The 10,510-nt window shown below is 44.7% G+C and overlaps 1 protein-coding gene and 1 pseudogene across 1 annotated transcript in view; one reads left to right on the plus strand and one right to left on the minus strand.

Annotated features, from left to right (window-relative positions):
* ACO1 (aconitase 1) overlaps positions 1-1,445 on the minus strand; it is a 35,544-nt gene extending 34,099 nt beyond the window's left edge. Inside the window, exon 1 of the mRNA XM_041398382.1 lies at positions 1,317-1,445. The gene's annotated coding sequence lies outside the window, so the exon portion shown is untranslated. The remainder of the gene's footprint in view (positions 1-1,316) is intronic.
* A 309-nt stretch (positions 1,446-1,754) lies between these two features.
* On the plus strand, positions 1,755-9,693 carry LOC121332695 (annotated as a pseudogene).
* The last annotated feature ends 817 nt before the right edge of the window (positions 9,694-10,510 follow it).

Below are 10,510 nucleotides of genomic sequence, written 5' to 3' on the forward strand. Positions count from 1 at the left end.
CAGAAGTTTATTAGGACATTCTGATGAAGCACAATTGCTTTTAAGCAAAGCATTACTAAATAAACATTCCAGTGTTAATATTTCACTAGGGTGGTCTTCCTTTACTTCAGTTTTGTGGATTGATAAAGCCAGTCTGAACAATAGCAACAGCACAGAGTGCTCAGAGATATTAATTCAATTCCAATTGTTTGGAGAGAGAATCCTCTGTTTTAGACCAAGTTTCCTGCTGATATTAAAAAATACTAAAGTCCAGATCTCCCCGTCCTCCCCTTTACTCCCCTTCCCCCACCTTTACTAACTTTAGAGGTGGAAACTAAATATCAAAGTACAACCTGCAGTTAAAAAATAAATGAGAACTGTAGGGATATTATGAAACATGGAAACATACTGAACATAAACAGGGACTGATCCAAACATATACCTGATCCAGTTACTGAAACTGGGCATCTCCACCGCCACAGTCCTAAGTCAAGTTAAATTAGAAGGCAAATACCTGCATCTGTGCTATGACCTCCAGGACTGTTACAGAACACCTGCACCTGCCCTCTGCACCATGAACATGAAACAGATTATTTTGTCACCCAAAATTATTAAAACCCAACACTTTAAAGGCATCACCTAATTATTTTCTTTCATCCTTTCCCTGTCCCACTTATGTTGCAGATCTACTGAGGTTTTTTCAACACAGAGGAGTTGCTGTGTGCTTGGTACGTATACTTCGCACTATCCTCCACTATTTAGATACTACTGAAAGACCAACGGACAAGGCTCGAGCAGTTCCAGGAGGAAAATCAATGTTAAAGCTTCACATGAGGACAGGGCAGCACAACTTCTCTCCACGCCCGCTCTTCTCCAGCTAAATCTATTCCTCTTTCTCCACCCTGCAAAAGCCGCCCCTGTATTCCCTGTGAGCCGGCCCCAAGCCGGGTGTTGGAGATTTCGCCAGCCGGGGCCCGGAGCCGCGGCGGGGGCCGCACAGCCCGCCGCTGCTACGATGGTGCCTCGCAGAGGCTGCTCCGCCAGAGCCGCCGTCCCTCCGCAGCATCCAGCGGCTCTTTCCAGCCCCCACCGCGGGAGCAGGGGCCGGGAGACGGCAGGATCCCCCGCCTGCCACCGGGCCCTGCTAACCGCCGGTACCCACCCTCCGCCCGGGCCCGCACCCGTCCCGGCTCTGCCCCGAGGGGCGCCCCTCCACCCCACAACCTTTCCCCGCGGCCGCCGGGAACGGGCACGCCGCGGCCAGGGAAGCGGCTCCAAGGCATTCGAGCCGCCGGCGCCGGGCGGCAGAGAAGCGGGGCGGCGGGGCCCGCACTCACCGGGGAACGAGGAGCACAAACCGCCGCCGTTGCTCGCCGACAGGGGCCGCCGGGCGAAGGCAGAGGGAAGGGGCGGTGGCTGCGGGCTCCGCCCCGCGCCCCAAGGCCGGAGCGGCAGCGGGATGGCCGCCAGCTGCCCGAGTGGGAGGCGGGAAGAGAGGGAGGGACGGAGGACGAGCGAGCGGATGGCCAGCCGGGCGGCGGGGGCGGAGGCTCGCCCCTCCCGCCCGCCGCCCTGGCCCCGGAGGGAGCCACCGTTTCCTCGGCTAGCCCCTTTCCTTGGATGTAGTAGGAGGAGGGGGAGCACTGTGAGCGTGGAAGGGTGGTAGGAGGTGAAGGTCAGATCTGCTGCGGTGAAAGTCGTCGGAAAGACGGGCCCTGTGACACGGGCAGCAGGGTGTGGGCAGTGATGTGCCTTGTGCCGGCCGTAAGCGCACCATGTGCTCACAGCCCGAGCCCTTGCACAGGCTTCGGAGGAGTCCGGAGGTGCTGTCAGTGAAGCCTGGGCCCGGAAGCGAACAGGTGTCGCTCGGGACACCACCTGACACACAGGACTGCGTCCTCATCCTCGTGGTAGCGCAGTGGGAGTGGGATGTTCTGTTGTTTCTCTTGGCAGGAGGAGAGCTGATTCTGCCTGTTGGCAGAAACAGGCTGTTACTCACAAGCTGGTCCAGATCAATATCATGACGTCAATATTAAAGAACAATATCAGAGCAGAGGACATCCTAGAGGACATAATTTACATCACCCCCATATCTGAGTGCCATGGAGACTTTATCAGTGTCCAGTGTGTTCCCAGTAGAACAGTATATGGTTTGGGCCTGAATAATGTTGAGGAATACATTCAGTGGAAGTAGTCAGGGTACAGCTGCAGTGGGACCTGCATGTTGAGCTCTGGATAGCAGGAACCAGAAGTAAGAGGCTAGAAACTGTCATTGACCCCAAAGGGTGCAGGACCCCAGACTAACACACTTAGACTGTGAGGGTATAAAAGCCCAGGGTTTGCTCTGCTCAAGGTCCCTCCTCGGAGACACCATCTTGAGCTGTTATTTTGTCACTGCACCATGATTAAACCATTTTAAGAATCCAGGAGTCTGAGACTGTCATGGGAAACCTGGTGTCCAGCCAGTAAGGAAACCTGGTCTGACTGGGTGAGAGTGGGATGTGTAGGGAGTCCAACAGGGCACCTCTCAGCTCACTGGAGCCACCCATTGTGAAGTGACCTCCGTTCCAGCTCACGTGGTCTGAGTGTGCCTGCCAGAGCAATTCCTGGATGGTCAGACAGGAAACTTTGCTCAACAATTAAGTAAACTAAAAAGTATCTAATTCCAGGAAAATAATTGTATGGATAGTAAAGAAGAATTGCATGTGAGGAATGTAAATATTCTGCATGTCCTAGGAGACATGCTAACCACTAACAGCTGGAGTAAAACAAGGTTCATCATGTTTTGTTTTTACCTGAAGAAAGTTTAGGCTAAGAGCAAACTGAGATACTTGCTGGCTTTGCTGCAGAGGAGCAAGGCTCAGGTAAGTGAAAATGGAAGTGCTTAGCTCTACTTGTAAAGAAGGATGAAACACAGAAAATGCCCATAATGTCTCACCTGGATGTTTGTGGACTGGATTCCTGTACACTGACCTGTACTGACAGATCCTCCTGCCTACATACACTGTCCCGCTGGAACTGTCAGACCAGAAGAAATCAATGGGAAGGACCCCAAGATCTAGCAAACAAGATACATTGAAAAGGATTTTTTTTTTTTAACTTAATATGGAAATCCTGGCTTTCACATACCTGCTACTGATTTCACTGGAACAGTTCTAGGGACTGTCTGTAGCTAAACCTGCTATTCTCTGACCTGATACCTCTACATACTCTGTAATCTACAACATACAGTACTTTTGAGTTATTGCTCAAAGTCGCTTCCAGATTGGCCTGCTTTCTGTTCAGCATAAATACCACATGGAGTAATTCACTTGCAATAAATTCTTCTTTTAGAATTGTGTTGGTTTTTAGAACATATGATTTGCTTTACCAGATGGTTAACATGGAACTGAACATTAAGTCATAATATTGTTTTCAAACCTTTGGCCAGAGAGGTTCCTAAGACTGAGTTTGGCAGAACACAGTTATGTCTGTAGTTTGGCTTTTGGCTCTTGAAGGTGAAAGTCCATGTTTCCACATGACACCACAAAATAGTAGATGACTCTGATGGTCTGAAAAGCCAGAGAATTTCTAAAATCTCTTAGAGCTTTAGGTGTTTCATTATTTGATAGAAGTTTTTATTTTTGTATATGTTTAATTAAAAGTAATAAAGGCATTTCAAATGTGTTCCTCTTTGTGGGATTAAGTCCTGTAATGCTTCTCTGGGTCACTTCCTTTAAAAAGAAAATTTTAAAGTTTTAATTTGGTTGCTGTTGTTGCTGTTTCTAACAGAAAAGACTTCCAAGGCCCATGTATATCACTAAGTTTTGAATTATGAATAAATCCTCTATACCTAGATACCAAAGCAATTGCTGCAAAATCTGATTGACCTAAAATATCTTGGACAAAAAGCAAAGACTAGTGAAAATAACAGGTCAGCAACAGAAATGGGAAATCCATACATCAGCTCTGACTTTTCCCAGTGAGTATCTGCAAAGTTTGTACTTTCTGTTCTGTGGGGAGGGAAGGCCCCAGAGGTTGATAGCAGATTGGGAGGATTTGGTGTCCCAGAAAGAGAGGCAGAACTGCTTCAGCCTCTATTGATTTTTTTATAAGGACACAGAGGCTATCGTGGGATTGGAAGACAGGCTGTTCATTCAAGGGTTCAATGGCAAATGGTCTGAATGTTATTGCTGGTGTTTCCAGCATTTGAGTATTCTTCTCACTGGGGCTGAGTTTACAAGAATGTGGCTTGTTTAGCACATAACTAAAAATGTGTGAGTTTGCCTTTGTCCCAAGACTGCCAGGAGGAGAGAACTATATTAGACCTATTGTTTACAGGAAGATGTTTACTGAAATGGGTTCTTCGGTTTAGGATCAGATTTAGATCAGGTCCCTAGAAGTCTCAACAGTTTTCTTGGACAGTCATGCATTGTGCTAAATCAGGATTAAAGAAAATTATTTTCTGTTCTTGCAGTGAAAATTGATGCAAATAGGAATAACAACGCCTTTCATGTTGCAGTCATGTGCATCCTAGAGTGGTTTTAGGGTTTTTCATGAAATTATTGCACAACAGATGAGGAACTATGTGTCAGTCTTTTGTCGTTTTCTTCCTGAAATCCATGTCCAAGAAGCTTGGTCTAATAACAGATTCCTTCTGGAGTGTTCTTTGAGGTTATTGACCAATATCCTAGAACTCCAGGGAGCCCATCATATCTGTTCAATTGCTGACTTCACTATTGTATCTCAACATGTTTCACTCTTTCTGATCCTATCAAGAAGTTAAAAATGCTTTGAATTGCCAAGAGATTGTTTTCAGCTTGTTACAGTCAATAAAGCCTTAACATACAGCAGTAGACTTCAGTGTTGCAGCAATCTTCCATGCAGGCTCAGCTAATCACTGAGGCTGCAACAATCACAGGATTGCTGCAATCACAGGATTGCTGCAATCAATCTCAAACTGGGCTAGGATAGGTCTGACAGGGTGGCAATAAACTTGAGCTGGCAGCCTAGAGGACCCAGAGCTTTGGAGCTGCCAGCAAAAAGAAGTGTTTGCATGTGTCCTGCTTTTCCTGGCTCTCTGCAGTATAATGAAAAGGCTTGATGGTTTGCTCTGAAGTGCTGTGTCCCCATAAGCAGCACCTAAGGGTATATCACTTAACATACTATGTTCTACAAAACATATGAATTTATATATTCAAATGAGTTCAACACTCAGTAAAAGTGTTCCTGAAGACATCTGTGAATGAACTGAAGAGATAGTGAAACAGTAGCTTGCAGGGTATGGCCTGAGTACAGGAAAATATATTTGGTGTCTCATTAAGGAGTTCATGGTGAGATTTCATTGTTAGTCATTACTGTTTTAAGCTGTTCAAATTGTCAGTGTGCAACAGAAGTACAAGCCTGAAAAAAAGAAATTTTGACAGCTCCCAGAAGACCTCTCAGAAATACCATAGTAGATTCTGGTTATCGAACTAAGTGAGCGCCTACTGCATCTCCCTCTTTAATTAGATGATTGGGCATCCTCCAAAGGAAATTCTGTGGTTGTCATATTTTAATAAATATGTTAAAATTTGCTTCTGATGTTAGCACTGATTTACTTAACTGTCTTTGTTTAAATGAGTCTTCAGAAAATTGCAGTTACGTGTTTTCAGCAGCAAAACAAAGATTAACGTTCTGCCATCTACTGGTTAAATGGGATTTAGCAGAGGCTTTTTGTCACTCCTGTGAGATGGCATTGACTTGGGAGCTCAGATCCTCCTCTTAGCCCCAAGTAGAAACTTACACAAGTATATTGTCAAGGAATAATACTGTTTTCTTACAAAATAAGAATGTGTTGGACTGTGCCACAGGAACTAAAGAAAGGGACTTGAGGATGGGACCGTGTACCCAAAGTTAAAGAATTAATTGTCTGAGACAAGTAAAACTCTTCACTGCCAGCACTGCACCTTCAGCACCAAACTATGTAATGCTTTTGGAGAATTTCTTCCAAAGCAGATAATCTATGATCAGCTTATAGCTGCTGTACAGAGCATGAGAAAGGAAAACTGCACGATTGAAGTGGAAGGATTGTTCTTGTTCCTTTCAAGAGTAATGATATAACTTGCAGTAAATGCAAAAGTCTTTGCTGACCACCAGTGTCTTTCCCTGCATATCTGGAATGGTGTAGAGGACTTTAACCCAGACTAGATTCCTGTGAATGCTCATTTGAAAACAACCCATATTCAAAATGTTATTTAAACTTTTGGTGTGTAGGCAATGTACAACACCCTTGCACACAGTAAGCCTGGACTTGTGCTGTTCATAGTTTGTGTTGCAGTAGCACTAACACTCCCTTACTGAGCTCAGGACTCTGACAGAACATGTTACTCATCTGATAGAGCAGGATGGAGTGGGGAGTAAACTAATCCAGAAATCTGGTAGAAGAAACAATCTCTGGAGCCCAGGCAATTTACCATCTATCACATGGCTAGTCTAAGATAGCGGTTTTCACTTTGCCACTCTACCTGCCTAAAGAACTTGTGCACACAGTCCGTAACCCTTACCTAAGAGGCACCTGCTTCCTACTACATGCTTGCTGCATGCATTTGCTGACTGGTAAACATAACAGCCTTGGACATTCACTGCAGCACTACCCTTTCATTCCCTGTACTGAGTAGTAATTGCTTGTATCTGTTCTGACATCTAGAGCTTCATTAAAAACAATGGGCACATTATAGAAAGCAATGAAAAACACACTTTTTGAAAAAAGGTTCACCTTTTATGCTGCCTATGCATACACATTGTGCTCAAAAATGTGCACATTTTGCTCAAAAATGTGCACATAAAGATGCACAGAAGAGCAGTAGGAATTCCTTTGCTGCACTCTAATGGTAAACTCTAATGGTTTTTTCTGTAATATTTTACTTATTGTTGTGCCTAAACATGAGTGAGTGTTCTTAACTACTTTTCAGTGTAAAATTGGATACTGCCTATTTTTCCCAAGATGTTTGTACTACTATTTTGCTTTTTGATTCCTCAATTTTCCCCCAGCAAATTAACATGCTGCATAAAATCAGCAATCACAATTTAAGAATACTCCACTTAGTTGCTTCCAAGGCTTCCTGAAGAGAGAAGATCAGATCTCCTATGACATGGCACAGTCAGGATGGATGCTTCCCTGACATATTTTCCTGCCTCTGAGGGCAGAGAGCAAGTGTATTGTGATGGATGTACCCTGACCAATAGCGCAAGTGAGAGCACAGAGCTAAATGACATCTCACAAAAGTTGTCCTTTTTGCCCATTTGCAAGTAGTTCAATTCTTTGCACACAAACATGGAAGAAGGGGATAACGTAGCAAAGAAGACAGAGGTTGGTGGGCTTTTTTACCCTGTTTCTGACATCAGCACTACATCTAGATGCCATGAGAGTGGGAAATCCTCTACTACTGCTCTGTGTGCAAATAGTACCTCTATTGTTAATCTCTCTTCAGTGAACAAACTGCTGCATTTACCAGAGACCTTAATGACAAGCTGTGATTGTGGCAAGAGAAAGCTATCCAGCGGGATCTCCTATGAAATGTTACCAGGCCCTCAGTGCTTCATTTCCATCAATGAAATCTCATTCACCTTTTTTATTCCTAATGCACTTCAGCACTCCAGTGCTTAGATTTCCATTATATCAGTGATCTGTGGTGGGAATCTGTTGCAGCAGACATCTCATTAGGGGTAGAAATGAGCCAAGACACAGACTCTCATTAAACAACATGAAAAGAGTCCCAGTTTATTCTTCTTTAGAGCTTAGCCATCCTGACTCTGACTACAGAAAGATCCTACTATTGGTTTCTCTGGCAAACTCAGACTGCTGGCTATTTCCTGCTGGAAAATGACTCCAAGTATTTCCTTGCTGCCTCTGACCACAGGCTTTTACCTAGCTCAACTATGACTGCAGGTCAGTCTCTAACTCCATCAGACCCAGACTGATGTCACAGCAGACCTTTTGCAACAGCAACTCTCTTCCTTGTTTTGTTCTTCTTGGTCTCTCTGGATCATTCCTTCTTCCTCAGGGCTCCTCTACCTCCTCAAGGTCTTCTTCTCTAGGTCCTCAAGGCTCTCCCTGACCAGCCAACCCACCCCTTTTATCACACTTATCTTTATTATTCACAGTTGCAACCCATTAAGGACAAGGCTGCTCTTCTTTGGTAATTAGAACAACTGTGACTTACCAGAGGCAAGGTCATCTATACTTCCCCTTTTCTTTTAATTAAAAAAAAAAAAGTTTAAATATTTACATATTTACATATTCTGCTTAGGATTAACAATTATACAAATATTTAAATACAATACATATGTTTTACTAGCATATAAAACTACTCTGTTTCTAGTTCTTGGGCTGGCTTACCTCTCCTTAGTCAACTCGGTGTCTCTGTGGGTCACCACATTGATGATTCTGTCTGTTGGAGCTCTGTTGCCGCTCCCGTGTCGCCACTCACTGCTTTAGCTGCGCTGCCCTGCTGCGTCCTCGGGTTAGGGCAGTGAAAGAGCCAGGTGGCTCTTTCAGTCAGGAGCCAGGGCCAGCAGGGCGCTCACCAGTGGGCTGGCCGTCCACTCACCCAGTAGCAGTCAGGGGAACACGGCACTGCCCCAGGACCCTGCCAGACTGCAGCCGTACCTCTTTTTACAATCGAAATGCAGACTTCTGCAGCTCTTCTCCCAGATGCGTTATTTCTGGCAGCTCTTTTTTGGCTGCTGTCTTACCGTGACTCCAGGCCATGCTCCTTCCCATGACTCCAGGCCATGTTCCTCCACAGCTCCTGGCTGTCTTATCCTGGGCAACTCTTGGGCTGCTTTATCTCTGCCTTACTTCTTATCATGTCTTACTTGCTATCACGTCAGGCCATCACCAGATGTACCAGATGCTCTTCTTCAGGTGTATGTCACAAGGAGAACATGCAGAAGCAAGAGAACTAATGTATTCAGGGATTTACAGTTCTTCAGTCATAACCAGCAAAACAGTGCTGCTGATCAGTCCATGCTGGTCTTGGAGTCTTTGGAGAAGTCAGATGCAAAAGTAGCAGAAGACCTTTTAGAAAACTTGGCTAAGTTGTTTAGTTTAATGGATCCAAATTCTCCTGAAAGAGCAGCTTTCATATCCAGAGCACTAAAATGGTCCAGTGGGGTATCAGGAATACTTGGACATCCAAAACTGTACCAGTTACTAGCTATTACCTTGTGGAAAGAGCAAAACTGTAGTGAATCTCGGTATCACTTCTTGCACTCAACAGATGGTCAGGGCTGTGCAATAGGCTGGTGGAATACTCCTTGTCCCACAGATATCACAGTGAGGAGGACATGTTTGCAGCTCAGGCAATACTACAATTTCTCAGCTTAAAAAATAAGACCAGTGCTACAATTGTTTTTACGACATACGCACAGAAACATCCTTCGATAGAGAAGGGTCTACCCTTTGTGCAACCACTGCTGATCTTCATCTGGTTTCTGTTGTTGGCAGTTGATGGAGGAAAACTAACAGTATGTACAGTATTGTGAGAACAGTATCACACTTTGCTGAAAAGAGACTCCCTGTATAATGAGTACCTAGATAGAATAGGACAACTTTTCTTTGCAGTTATGCCCAACCAGGCCTCATCCTATGGGAGATTGCTAGGAAATCTTTTAAACAGTGTGATGGGAACTGGGGAACATAATGACACAGAAGATGGTCAGGAAGACAGCAGTCCTATCGAGCTCGACTGAATGTTGTTGTCATTGGGTGCTGTGTAAATCTGATGATTCAATGACTCCTTTTGGAAGACACTTTTGGAATTTGAATCCTGCAGTTGTTTCTTGGCTCCTAAAAGGGCTCCTCTGGTCTTTTAGAAATGATTGCTGGAAAGTTTATACTGTTGGTCTCTATTATTTATGGGAAAAAAAACCCAACAAAAAGTAGCCAAACAGTCCAATTGGAGCAGTTGCTAGTGGGTTTCCAATCCAGCAGCTGGGACTGATAAAACAGTCGGCAGTTTCTGATGGAGTATTACCTTTTGCACACTTTTTAAGTAAAGTATAAACATGGGCCTTGTCCTTCACAGCCTACCCAATACCATTTCTGTTCTGAGAAAGCCTCCTTGCCTTCTGCCCTCTTCCAAGGAAGATCTTGAAAGGCACGGGGAGGAATTGAATAATTGATTTGCAATGCTGGTGCAAAAGTACTGTGAGACAAGCCAAGCAGCATAATTTGAGATGGACATCCAAGAGACATTGATACAACAACTTGCTTCCACAGCCATGAGTAACATACACACCCTTCATACTGCATGCTCCTCTTCCTCAAGGCTCCTCAAGGTCTTCTTCCTCTAGGTCGTCTTCCTCAAAGCTCTCCCTAATCAGCCAACCTACCCCTTTCATCACACTTTGTTGAGAGCTTTGTAACAAGCTGGCTCCTGTATAAGGGCCACGGCCAGATTAATCTGCCTGAGATACAAACAGGAGGAATGGAGAGGATTTTGTAGATAGTTACCTAGATAACAGAGATCATGCTGGAAGCAAGAAGGAGACGAAGATAAAAGCGGCA

The sequence above is a fragment of the Onychostruthus taczanowskii genome, unplaced genomic scaffold, assembly GCF_017590055.1.
Source record: "Onychostruthus taczanowskii isolate IOZ18803 unplaced genomic scaffold, ASM1759005v1 scaffold145, whole genome shotgun sequence".
Classification (NCBI taxonomy): Eukaryota; Metazoa; Chordata; class Aves; order Passeriformes; family Passeridae; genus Onychostruthus; species Onychostruthus taczanowskii.